The 13,013-nt window shown below is 42.8% G+C and overlaps 1 protein-coding gene across 1 annotated transcript in view; it reads right to left on the minus strand.

The window, feature by feature from the left end:
• The window catches only part of SORCS3 (sortilin related VPS10 domain containing receptor 3), a gene marked incomplete at both ends in the record, with an annotated part of 315,923 nt that overhangs the window by 124,931 nt on the left and 177,979 nt on the right, over positions 1 to 13,013 (minus strand). The gene's annotated exons all lie outside the window — the stretch shown is intronic.

A 13,013-nucleotide genomic window follows, 5' to 3' on the forward strand; every position in this document is an offset into this window, starting at 1 on the left:
GATTTTAAGGAAAAAAAAACCAACAACCTGTACACTGGAAGGAATAAACTACATCTATCTTGTTTTCTTAAGGGAACACAATAGCGTACATGTCTTCAGGCCAGATCCTCCAGTGATGTAAATCAGCCTTTCCCTGCTACACTGAATTTCAGCTACTACATACGTGACTGCACACATCTTTTGTAAACCAGCTCAGGTGTGCTATTAGATCAGAGCACGGCCCATTTCCCCGCTGAAACCAAGCACTGGAGGCAGGAATGGTTTGTCGGTGAGTCAAAAAGGGAGGAGAGAGAGAGAGACAGAGAGGAAACCTATTTGCAAAGGGCAACCTGAAACAAAACTAGGGCCACATACCAGCTTCCAGTATTGCAGAAATCTGTTTCACACAATAGCCACTAAATTATTTGACATTAAATGTATGAGCTTTTTCGTATACTGCTGTGGTACACTATAAAAGAAGGGCCCTCTCTGCCCTGTGGCACAACTACAACTACAGCAACCGCTGATGTGAAATTCCGCACCCCAACCACACTGGAAGCTCTGCCACAGCCCGAAGCCTGGCGAGAGACGAGGCTGCAAGAAGAGGAACTCCTGAAACATTTCTATAGGGCCACCGGGGCCAGTGGAAAGGAAAACAGACCAGGATTTAAGAAGTCTGGGTAACGTTGCAGCTCTGTCGCTGGTTAGCTGGCTAGCCTGGCACAGCTCACTTCACCTCCCCCTGCTTCGATTTCCCTTCAGCCTTTCTCACTGCCTTGCTGATTCTGCCTCTGTACTGGCAACCTGCGAGCTGTGATTTCTGAACCCATTTAAAAACCCCTCGCATGGCAGTGGTAGGTGACATGACCAGGACAAGACTGTGGCGACGCTGGCACTGCTGGGTAAACCAGATGATTCCTCATGGTCATGGCACAAAAGGACCTACTAAGAACCGCATGGTGCAAAAATCACCAGGGCACCCTGGGATTTACAACATCTAGTTAGGCTTCACAGAAGAGCGGTGGAGAGGAAATGCCAGCTCCTGCCTGCTCCTTTTCTGGAGTTTCTCTTTCTTTGGCTCTCAGGTATGCATCTCTCAGCTGTATAAAAAGATTTTGATAATATACTGATAGAGATAAGATATAATAACAGTGTCCTGTCAAATGGATGTGACATGCTCAGCAGTACGCAGATATTACCATCACAGCAATAGACTCCCACTGAAATCAAGTCCCAGATGCTCTGCGCGGTCTAGGGCCAGCCTGTAGGATCTGATGGGCAGACTGGGCTCTGCACATCCTCGGCTGAATGGAAAGCATAGTTACAACAGCAGCTAGAAGTAAAACAGGGGCAAAGACTTTGGTCCTTGGCACTGCCAACTACAGCCAAGGCTCTGCATCAAGATCAGGACTGCATGCTTCCTAAAGATTCCCATCCCTGGATGGTTCACATAGCCCTCTTTCCAAGTACTAGTGTTTTTTTCGGGTTATACAAATATGCCAGAGGTTCAGCAGCTGCTAAGAGGAAGCTGAAAGCCCCCCGCCTTAGGGGCAGAACTGAAGGCCAGGGACAGCCTGCTATTCCCAGGCTTGCTATTCCCACTCCTGACTGCGAGCTCCCCATCTGGCACACAGAAATGCACCCCTCAGGAAGCACCCTCACAGGCTGTTCCCGGTTCTTTATTGCTGATGATGTGGCAAATAGGCATGTGCAGGTGCATGCATGGGGGAGGAGGACTGTGCCTTCATCCCTCAGCATCATCCATCCAGCTGGCTGCCTCAAGGACACTCTTCTATCTCATCCCAGTCATCCATCTTTGAGGATGTTAAAGATGAAAGTACTGTACATCTTTAACATAGCCCACTGCCATCCTAACTTCCACTTCCAAACAGTGAGGCCTTTTATTGTCGAGGCAATGTGCAAATTCTAATTAACGCCACCATTACCCAGACAGAAAGAATAGTCCTTGTTGGGCAGATTTCCAACAGTCCTCAGCTGCCTGAATCACTGACAGTAATGGGAGCTGCTGGGTCCCAAATCCTTCTGGATAAAGCATGAGCCTTCTTGGTTAACAAAACATAACAGCTTCTTAACCGCCACCTTCCAGAAAGCACTCTTGGTCTGAGGGAATTAAATAGTGTCCCTCTGTATTCAATTCTACGTGCCCACGGTCATACTTACAGGTGCTGGCAGACCCATCTTCCCCGAGCTTTGACTTTAACATCCTGAAGCGTTAAAGAAAGACGAGAGAACAGCAAAATCCAAGAGAGTGAAACTACCTAAAATCCCAATATTAAAAGCCCATACACGTCTTGTACGTTCTTGCAGGCACTTAGCAATAGTGAAAGCCTCTCTGTATAACCACTGCACACCGTAATGTGTAAAGGCTTACATACTTATAGGCCTTAGTCCACAAAAGCATTTAAAATCTTAAAATTAGGCTCAGGCTAAAACATTTGGCTTCTCTGAGGTCAAGGTTGCTTTTTTTGTTTTGGTTTGGTTTGTTTTTTTTCTATTAAGTTCTACATTTTATATGTAGTGCTATTCAAAATGAATTTTTGATGACAATTCACACAAGTATGTTCATTGTCACAGGCTCCTCTCTGTTACTTTAGTGGTGATATTTTGGGTAAAATTAATCCTGTTGTTCTTTGGCCTGGATTAGTCACATTTCTAAATTCAAGCACCACATGGAGTCAATACAATGAGAGGGGGAAGGACACCAAACTGAAGTGTTCCATGGTCAGCATCTGAGTGGAGTCAACAGTTGAACTGTGCTCTTTCTTCAGTTGAAAGTGGTATCATCTATAATTCAGCCCAACAGATTTTAGAGGAGACTCAATGGTGCCATCAGGCCGGACAAATACTGAGACAGAGCTTTGAAAAGCAATACGGAAGGCAAAGGAAAAGGGAAAGGAGAAAAAAAAAAGAGAGAGAGAAAGAAAGAAAAGGAATCGCCTTCTCTGGAGATTTTCAAGACCCGCCTGGATGCAGTCCTGAGTAATGTGCTCTGGGCAATCCTGCTTTAGCAGGGGAGTTGGACTGGATGATCTCTAGAGGTCCCTTCCAACTCTGAAAATTCTGTGATTCTGTGAAAAGGGAAAAAAGGCCAAGAAAACCCTTCTGGATTCATCTAATTTCACTGACGCAGCCTGGTAGGTAACTCATATCTACACAAACCAATCCTGATAAAGAAAAAACAAAAGATTGGGAATTCCATCTTTGCTTACACGTCATGTTTGCTCTCTCCCCCAGGGCGGGGGTCATTATAACCTGCAGGCACGATAGCAGGAACTGGGAAACTTAATGCTTTTTGTTGCTTTGATCATACTGGAATCATATCCCATGTAATCCATTTTGCACGCATCCAGACAACAGGGTTGGTTTCACGTCCCTTAATCTCAGGTAATACAGCAAATACTTACATCTCAGCAAAGGAAATTACTTTCTTGACAGTCAGTGGAGGTTAGTCAATACAAACGAGTCTAAGGTAGAATTTACCTCATCCAAAAATAGTCACCTGCATTTGCTTGCAGAAATCAATCAACATCATTCAGTAGATCACCACCAACTACTATGTGCAGCCTCGGCACCTAATATAGGTATACATGGCTAGATTTTAGATCTCTACAGTCAGGCAAAATAAATCATGCCCCCAGTATTCTTATTCTTCAAACTTCCTCATTCCTTTATGTTTATTCCCATCTGCTATATTTATAACCGCCCCTCACCCCACTTAGGCTCCAGATAAAATCAATATACAGCCATGATTTAGGGCGGCCCAGGAATAAACCACAGGATCCTTGCTCTGTTGCACAATAAACTAGGTTTCTTCGGCAGCAGAGCCCATTTGAGCATTGAATGTGTCTCCCTCCATTTATCTCTATATTTTCCTTCTCAAAGTAAAACCTGTTCATGAAGTATCTATAACATAAATAAAAAGCAATAGGAAAGTCTGTTCTAGCTAAATCAAGTTTCACGAGCAGTTACTTTCTTTTTGCCACCACAAATCATCACAAGCCCTAAGTTCACTATTTTGCTAGGACAAAATTCAATGGGCATTTCTGAAGTAGAGCCAGAGCTGCATAATTTAATTTCTCATCTCCTATTAAAACTGCCAGGCTTACCGTAATCAGAATGATAAATGCAGAGTCATACGTCTTCTTTCCGACGGTAATGCCCATCAATACTTCAAATGCAAACAATTGTGACATTTGACTTTATAAAAATTACCTGGTGCACCAATACCACTTAATTAAATAATTTAAAAACTGCTTTTGTTACATTTAATGAATGATATATTATACTGCAATGAAACATGCAGCAATACAAATACTTCACAATGCTAACAATTAAGGCTCACTTCACTTACGGCAATTGACAACACAAGTGCTCCTCACTTCATTCAGTTTGTGCATTCCAAATGAACTGGTTAGCGAAAAGGGTGCTTCTTTGCTAATGAGTTTTGTAATCAAGGCATCTATTTTAATTTCAAATTGGCTAGATTGGGGGAAATTGCTGAACTAAATGACTGGTTCTAATTAGGATTATAAAAATATTCATCATGCAGCAGAATTAGCGCAAGGTCTTGATTTTCCTACATTTGCATATAGCTTTAGTTTAAGAGTGGAAAAAACCCTCCTGATAAATTGTCTTCCTTTTAATGAATTGAACAAACACTATATCTGTTTTAGTCGTTCTTTCATTTAAAGGCACTGATACATATTCATGATTTGTAAATGAAGTTAAGTGATTTCGATTCTCCAGTTCATTACCATATTGAAGAAGAGACTTCTGTAAATTGCCTTTAAATACTCCCAATCTCAAGGGTTTGGGGGGTGGGGAGTGGGGGAGGTGTTTGATTTGGGTTTTTTTTTAACTTTACTAGCATTTCAGTTTCTCTGTTTGATGGAGCCCTGCCTGCCTGGGAGAGCTGCTGGCAGGTGGCTTGTCCAGCAAAGGACACACGATATGTTTGTAGAACCTGATGCTCTCAGAAGAGCATTCAAAAGGCATAGAGATGAAAGGCTTATTTGTGGTTAAGCCATGGGAACAGGACTCTATCTGGGTTCAGTTTCTGACTTTGTTATAGTCCTCAGTGGTAGTTAGGCAATGAAACACTTTAATGACCTGTGCCTGAATACACTATGGATGCTCTGGGGACAATGCTTTGTCTGTCAGCTTCACGTTTAATTGCAAGCTCTCTGGGGCAGGAATTGCTTCTTAATATGAATGTTAATACAACAGACCGGTCAGTATGGTAGGGATTTTTTAAGAGCAGTTACTGTAATATGGCTTGTACTAAACACAAAACACTAAGTGTTCCTTTATAGCTGGGCAACATACTCACTTTATTTCTTTCCTTAGTATGACAGGCCTGTAGGAGTAATTGTTATTATGGCAGCTTCCTCCATTTCTGTCCCCTTTGGGTGAAGAAAAGAATGCAGTAGGTGTGCCTCCAGCTTCACTCTGCAGGATGCTCAAATGCCAAGTGACTGGTGCAAGATAAATTTGAAAGCTGAGTATTGTATCCATAGGACTGGAACCACAGTCATCATGCTCTTCAGGTATCAATGATCCATAATGAGAAATTAGCCCCAGTGTGTTCTCTCACATCATACAATGAAATGATGATTCTACCAGGAGGATTCATGCAGGAGCAGAAAGAGCTTATTTTCCTTATTAAATATAATGTTCACCTCTTGCTAAGAAAAGCTGAGTTTTACCCAAGAGGTGCAGTCTCGAGCTGTTGCTGATAAAAAGAGAGGTTGCTCACACTTCTGACAACTACATCTAAATTCCAGGCCCAGGAGTACTGCTAAGGACTGGGTGACGGCTCTGGGTATCAAAATGAGACACGAGGCAGCCACTAACCCACCTCTCCTCATCAGCCCCATAACTCAGTTCCTAAGGAAAGAAAACCTGCAGGCCTGGGCTGGAGTCACATCTCACTTTGGACCGGCAGCAGCACACACTGCTTAATTTCAGTACGGCTGCAGCGTGCAGCTATCTTAGAAACACACTGTCCAACATTAGGAGTTCCAACTCAAAGTGCAATATCCTCACCTGAACACAACCCTGGAGTCCCCATGTGCCTAAGTTTCCATGTGAGGCACAGAAAAATCTGACGTGAAGGGCTGTGGCACTTGCTGGGAATGAAGGAGAATACAACTCCCCAGTCTCTGTCTTAGTGAAGCTGAGCAGAGCGGATGGAGGGGAAGCTAAGACCAAGCGCCTGCAGCACTGGCACCCCGAGACACAGGGTCCAAGGGTCCCTCAGGGGACCAAGGATTCTCTTAACGTCCCGGTACAGTGACCTGCTACGACTGGGAAAGTGGAGATGAGGAGTTGTGGTCTTCTCCATATATGAACGTCCGCATGAAGGTCTGACTTAATTTCTTTATGTTACTCCCCTTTTCACAGAGCCACATGAAGAGGACAAGGGGAAAGGGGTATAAGTTGCACCAGGAGAGGCTTCATCTTGGCATAAGAAAGAAATTTTTACAGTGAGAGCAATCAATCACTGGAACCTCCCCCACATGGTGGAGTCCCCATCACTGGAGGCTTTCAAGACATGATGGGACAGAGTGCTAGATAATCATATCTAGGCTCCCTTTTCTACACAAGGTTGGACCAGATGATCTTTCGGGATGCCTTCCAACCCGGCCTGTTCTATGATTCCATGAAAATGGCTCAGCACAAAGAAACACAAACAAAAATGGATGACTGTCTGGAACAAGGTGCCTACATTTTGAGAAGAGCATGAACCCAGCCTTTCCCTCTTCTCAGCAAGTGCCAATGGATTTCTTTGGAAGAAATCCAAATCCAAATCCATACAACCAGTGTCAAAAATAATAATAAAAAAAAAAAATCCCACACTTAGCTGTCTAACTGCTCCGTTGAGCCTGTGCCCAAACTCCAGGGGAGAATTTCGCCTGGCAGCGGAGAGGCACTGCCTTCGTGGCTCTGGCTCTGTGTGTCTAGGCTATTAAAAAAAATATTTCCCAGGTAGTCCCAGAGTTATCTCTGATTCTTTTTGATAAATTAAGCAGCGTCTAGTCAAGATAGTCAGGGCTCTGATATGCACCGCATTCAGTTTTCAGATCATTACTTGCCGCATCTCCAACACTGAAGGAATCTCCTCAGCCAGACCTGATACTGTCTGCCAGGTGCAACTTGGCGATACAGCAGAATGTTATCTTGCATATTTTACTTATCACCTCATTCAAAGAGATATGAAGACACCTACTTTCTTTTGTTTGCTTCCTGCTGAAGATTAAGTCCTATGGAAGGAGAAGTCACTGATTGCTAAACTTTTTGTTCTCAAATTCATAAGGGTGTAGCTGGGGAATTTAAAATTGTTTGTTATTGAATTATTCAGTCTCTCACCTATTCCCAGAGGGTTCTCAATCACAGTTTGGCCTGTAAGGAATAGGTGGAACTGGGAACTGTATCTCTTTGCATAGCTTTTTTTTTTATTTTAACAATGGCGATTTGAAATATTTTAAATATCTCTTTCCCTGTTTCCCTAATATTTTCTCTCTTTTTTAAAAAAATTATCTTTAAAACAAATATTCATGTAAAAGAGCCGTGCTCAATGTCTTTCTGAAAGAAATTCCATGGGGCTGGAAACTCCTCTCTGTTTCCACCTCCAGACTGATCCACTCCCCAGAGGGGTATTGGGGTGTGGAAAGTTGAGCTTATCAAGAATTAGTTGGTTCCTTGGACAAATGATAAGGAACTTGAAATATCAGTATCAGAAATGCAAGACCAGTTCATCCCCAGCCAGTATGAACGGCAGCAATAAAAACTACACCTCATGTATATGCTGGTAGACTCTGAGCTTTCACATCACTCCATAAAGCAGCTTCCAATGCTTTCTAACAGAGAATATCACAGCTTTTTCATATATCCCTCTTCCCATCATACTTTGATACAAGGGGCATTTAAAATGGCTTCCTATATATTTTCTGCAACAACCGGTGAAAAGCGGAGGATGAAGCCCCATTTTCCCTTTGTATTGGTTCATATATCCAAGTGCCAATACAGACGCTACTGGTGAGACCCAGCCTGACTCGCAGCAAAATTGGCCATAACATTTACGTAGCGTCCACCTTCTGCCAGAGGCCACAGGGGGCCATTAACAGAACCAACATGTGCAGACATCAGATTGCACTATTTTATCAATAAAGCAGACACACACAAAGCCACTGGGAAGAGGTCCAAGATTTTCAACTCATAAGATGCAATTAATCTCCCAGGGCCTGATAATTGCACAATGCCACATGGTTGCTCAGGGGGAAGCACTATACCCGCCCATGCTTGCTTAAAGCCCTGCAAAATGCCTCCTGTCTATACTTTATATGTTGTGGGAAGACATTAGGGTCTATGAACTTGCTACACATTCGTGCCCACACAAACAGATTTCTTGGCTCAGTCATACTGCATTTCTTTGATAATACAAGAGAGTTAGCAAGGCAGAGGAGGGTCATAATTGGCTACAAAAATTAAGAACAGGAACTGATATGTTGTGCCGACTCACGCTGAGGAAGTATCCTCAATAACTCTCTGGATACTCAAAAAGAGAACACAAATGGTGGTGGCTGTGATTTGTCCTTAAATGAACAAAGTAATCAGCAACCACACAGCAAAACATCTTTCAGAATGCCTTCGGAGCTCCAGCCCTCTCACCGAATCTCCTCCCTTGCTCCTGGGAATAGCCCCAAGCAGGAAAAAGAGGGACAATACCCATGTGGGAGTGGTAATAAAAAAAAAAAAAACAAAAAAACTTTAGGGACTGAACTCATGCTGTATTCAATTATTTCAGTTGATAGAAGAGATAATGTCAGAAAGCCTTTGGCTTTCTCAGCTATGAAGTCATATCTCAAGGAGAAGTTCTGTTGAGAAGAGATGGGCTGCTTCTTTTAAAGAAGGGGAAGGTCATTTTTGGACATAAGATTGCTGTGAGGCTTGGGCTTTAAACTGGAATCACGTGAGACTGACAGCAAAAGTCCGCAGGTAGGTATAAAACCAGATCCATGCAAGGCATAAGCTAGGGGATAGGGGTTATTCAACAAGGCTATAAGAGGAGCCGTGAGAAGAACAGTAAGTCTATCTGCAGAGCATCCTGCAACGCCTGAACGTCAAAGCTGAGAGTAAGAGAGAGGAAGCAAGAGAAGCCGGAAGCATAAACTTATGATCAGAATTACATACAATAGTGGCATAACAGTGACTGGCTGAGAAAATTCCCAACTAGAAGGTTACCGCAGGAAGGCATCACTTGCTTAGGAAAGAGGGGACAAGCCTTGCGTATCACGGACACATTTACTCAGTCTGAGTTCTCATAGCGTTCTCCTAAGCAAGCTAAAAGACTCTAGGAAATTACTATTAGCTGGGTAAAAACAAACAGGGATATCGTACTCTGAAAACAGTTATCACTTGGCCACTGTCAAACTGCAGGAGACATGTAAAGACTGTGGTTCCACAAGGATGTCAGAGTTCTACGTTATTCCATTTATTCACTACTGTCTTAGGATAGTGAATACATCTTCTAAGTTTGGAATAGTGATTACGCCTTCTAAAACTTCAGCTTGGAAGGGACAATAATTCTGTTAGAGGACAGAATTCAAAACGTGTTGGGTTTTTTTAGTTGGCTGGTTGGTTTTCTAATGAACTAGATACATAGCCTAATATTGTTGTCAAATGTGTAGAAGTTAGCTAAAAAGAAGGACGGATGCTTACAACAAAAGAATGATTAAAAAAGAGGCTTGAATCACAGCCATGGATCTGTAGGTCAGAAGACCTCAGAGAAAACCTTTCCAACAGGAAGAACCAAAACATTGAGTATTTTTATTTCAAACAAAAACTTCAATATTGTTTTCTATTTTTATACACAAAACAATTTTTAAATCTTTTTATCTAGGCAGTGACCAAATCAATTATTTGTGGGGCACTAGCTGTTGATATTTCATTTCACTGTGTGGAACAACATACTAGGCAAAATGGATTTTCAGATTCATCTTTCTCATTAATTTCCAAGCTGACCGTAGCTTGCTCACAACACCATATTATTATTTTTAACTCAAAGAAAATTAATAAAATAAATATTAATCTGAAAGTTATTTTTTAATCTAAGAAATGAAATTTTATTTACAAACCTGTTTACACATTCACAGTTACGGGAGGATGGATTAGATCTTCCCTCAATAGTTCCTACTGCTGGGAGTCAAATTGTATGTATTTGATTTGTTTTCAGTTATTTTCATTTTTAAATCTGCGTCTAAAGTAGTCATTACAAATAGACTTTAAAGGTCAAACACATTTTTAAAGCTTAGAGACGTAGATGATTATGGTCTCCCACTGTAGAAGCGGCTGCACCACTGAACATACAGTAAGGCACTGACTTTCATCGGCACCTTCCTTGTCACAGTATCTGTGGATGAGTATCACCTGCAGGTTACTGACTAATGATAAACTTTCTATTTTATTGCCCTTTCGTGCATTTAAATCAAAACTGTTTCAGAGCAGTGGTATCCCAAAAACCTGGATACATGAAGTAAGAGAGCAAGTACTATTCGGATCCAGCACCACCTATTTTGTGCCAGGTGTCTTCGTGCTGCCTCACAGAAAAACAGGCACGAAACCAAAGGACAGAGGAGTACCAGCAGAACCAGGCTGCAGCTGGAGAATTAGCCCCTGATGACAGCATGGCATCTCTTCGGATAGCCTTCTCACAGCTGCAGAGCACTACTGCAGCCTCTCTAGCCACTTATTTTTAGGAGCTCTTGATCTCTCTCTTCTAGTCAGCAGCAGAGAGATCAAATGCCCATTGCCACTGGAATGAGCCCGTGATCACAGATAGGACAGACAGGGCATAACATAGCAGCGTGGGAAGGTGTGATATCCAAATTTGGCTTTTAGAGGACAAGAGAGGAGAACAACCACAACAGTCTTATGAAGATGCACAAGACCTGACGAAGCCACTTAAGGATTTAGGATTTTTAGCCTAAAAGACACTTCCTTCTTATCATTGGCCTAACTGCCATCTAACAGAAGGTCATCCAGACCTCTGGTTCCCACTCAGTTGTGGCAGTACTCCTGTTTCCAGACAGGCAGGAACGTATTGCTTTCAGAAGACTTCATCTGGAGACTTCCCATAGCACCACCGTCACAACCTATAGCGCTGCCTTTGCGCTCTAACAGCACTGCCCATTATCTCGGTATCAACTGTTAACTGCAGCGAAGTTGCACGATCCTGAGCCAGTGACAATTCTTTTACAGCTCTTACTCAGCCAAGGTGTGGCTGGGCACAATCTATACCCGGGTTACGTTAAGCAAACGCTTCAACTGGGAAAAGCGCCGCCTCCACGATTCCACTCGAGGACCAACTTTGAACCAGCGCTTGAGGCCATCTTTCTGAACACTGAAGAAAAGCATCATGAGTGGCCCTGAGCGTAAAGGCAGACATAAAGGCAAAGCCTGAACTTCACATTACTCCTTTTCCATTTGACCAACAAGCTGCAGAGCACCTCATCTTCACTCTTACATTGTGAACAAATTTGTTCCTTCCCTGGGATAAAATGCAAGCAGCCTCAGGGTGTTTCTAACTCACAGTTCATTTTCCTTGGCTCTCTTCTGAGCAGAAGAGAACAGCTGAGGTGGGCATTCAGATGCCTTAGTTTGAAGAAGCAGAAGCAAAAAAGCTCTTGAGCCACTATTGCTGTACTGGACCAGGAGAGCATAATTACAACCTCACAGTCAAGTGTGTGTGCGTACTTTGTATTTTGATTTCTCCTTCCAGTGGCTAACACATCATAAAAAGACTACAAAGTACTGGAAACAGAAGTACAGTGTTTCAACACAAGAGCAGATGCTCCACACACGCAACAGCTGGATCTCTTTGCAAACATATACTCAGCATGTCATATCTGGCTTCTCACATCCATGAGCGCCTCATCAAGACGTCTGTTTCTTTCGGGGCTGTCTTTCTACAAACACCAGTACCATTTAAAATCTTTACCTCCAGTTTGAAAGCGGCATCGAACCATTCCGTGACATCAAATAAATAAATTGGTCTTTCTAGCCTACTTCAAAATCCCTGTTACACTGAAGGTCTGAGTGCACAAAACTATTTGACATTTGACTAACTCCTTCATACAGTAAGGACTTGATACTATGAAAGGAGTGTATTTACAATAGCTTTGTGCTTGCAAATGTCACTCAAGCATCATCAGTAGCATAGCTGCAAACCACCTGGTGCCTGCCATAGCATTCTGTTAACAAGGGGATGGAAAGGTTGCATCAGGAAGTATAGCAACAGGAGATTATTTGATTATATTCTCAGTATCTACTTGGGTAAAGATTTGCACTAGCCTTTCAAAGGAAATTCTGTCAAATACGAGAGGTACAATATTTTGGCTGTGTTTTCATTACAGCTGGGATGTGAGACTGACTAGTTTAGAAAACTTCAAAAATAACTGTAGGAATTGAAAATCCCACCCAGAACACACACACAGACACACGACAGATTAATGCAAAAACCTTAAAGTGGCTATTGAGCATGTTTTTACTTTGCAGAGTCTATGGACGACAGAAACAGAAGAGAGAAAAGATAAAAGCTTGGCAAGTTTTAAGCCTTCTAAAATTTGTAACTTGCTCATCCAGTCTATGTCTGAGCTTTGGGCTGCAGTGGGACTGCTGTTCCAGTGCCGAAGCACGCGCCCCACAGCCACAGCGCTTTACAAGCCACGTTGCACCTGCATTGCTCAGCATCTTTCAAGACAGATGAGTGCTACGTAAGATCAGGCTTCCTAAGGACACAGCAACAGGCTTAAGAGTTGTCTCACTAACAGAAGGCACTGCAAAGTGACTTAGAAAGAGGCACAGGGGAGTTTGTCATCTGTTGCTGCTCACGGATATCCAGATAGCCCGGTTCAGCTTGCAAGCAGAAAGAGCACTCTCTCACACCCAACAGCCAGCTGTTATGGACCAACTCGGGCTGACTGCTCGATCCTCAAAGACAGCTCAGCAATCAC

Source organism: Vanellus vanellus, assembly GCF_965231255.1.
Source record: "Vanellus vanellus genome assembly, chromosome: 7".
Lineage (NCBI taxonomy): Eukaryota > Metazoa > Chordata > Aves > Charadriiformes > Charadriidae > Vanellus > Vanellus vanellus.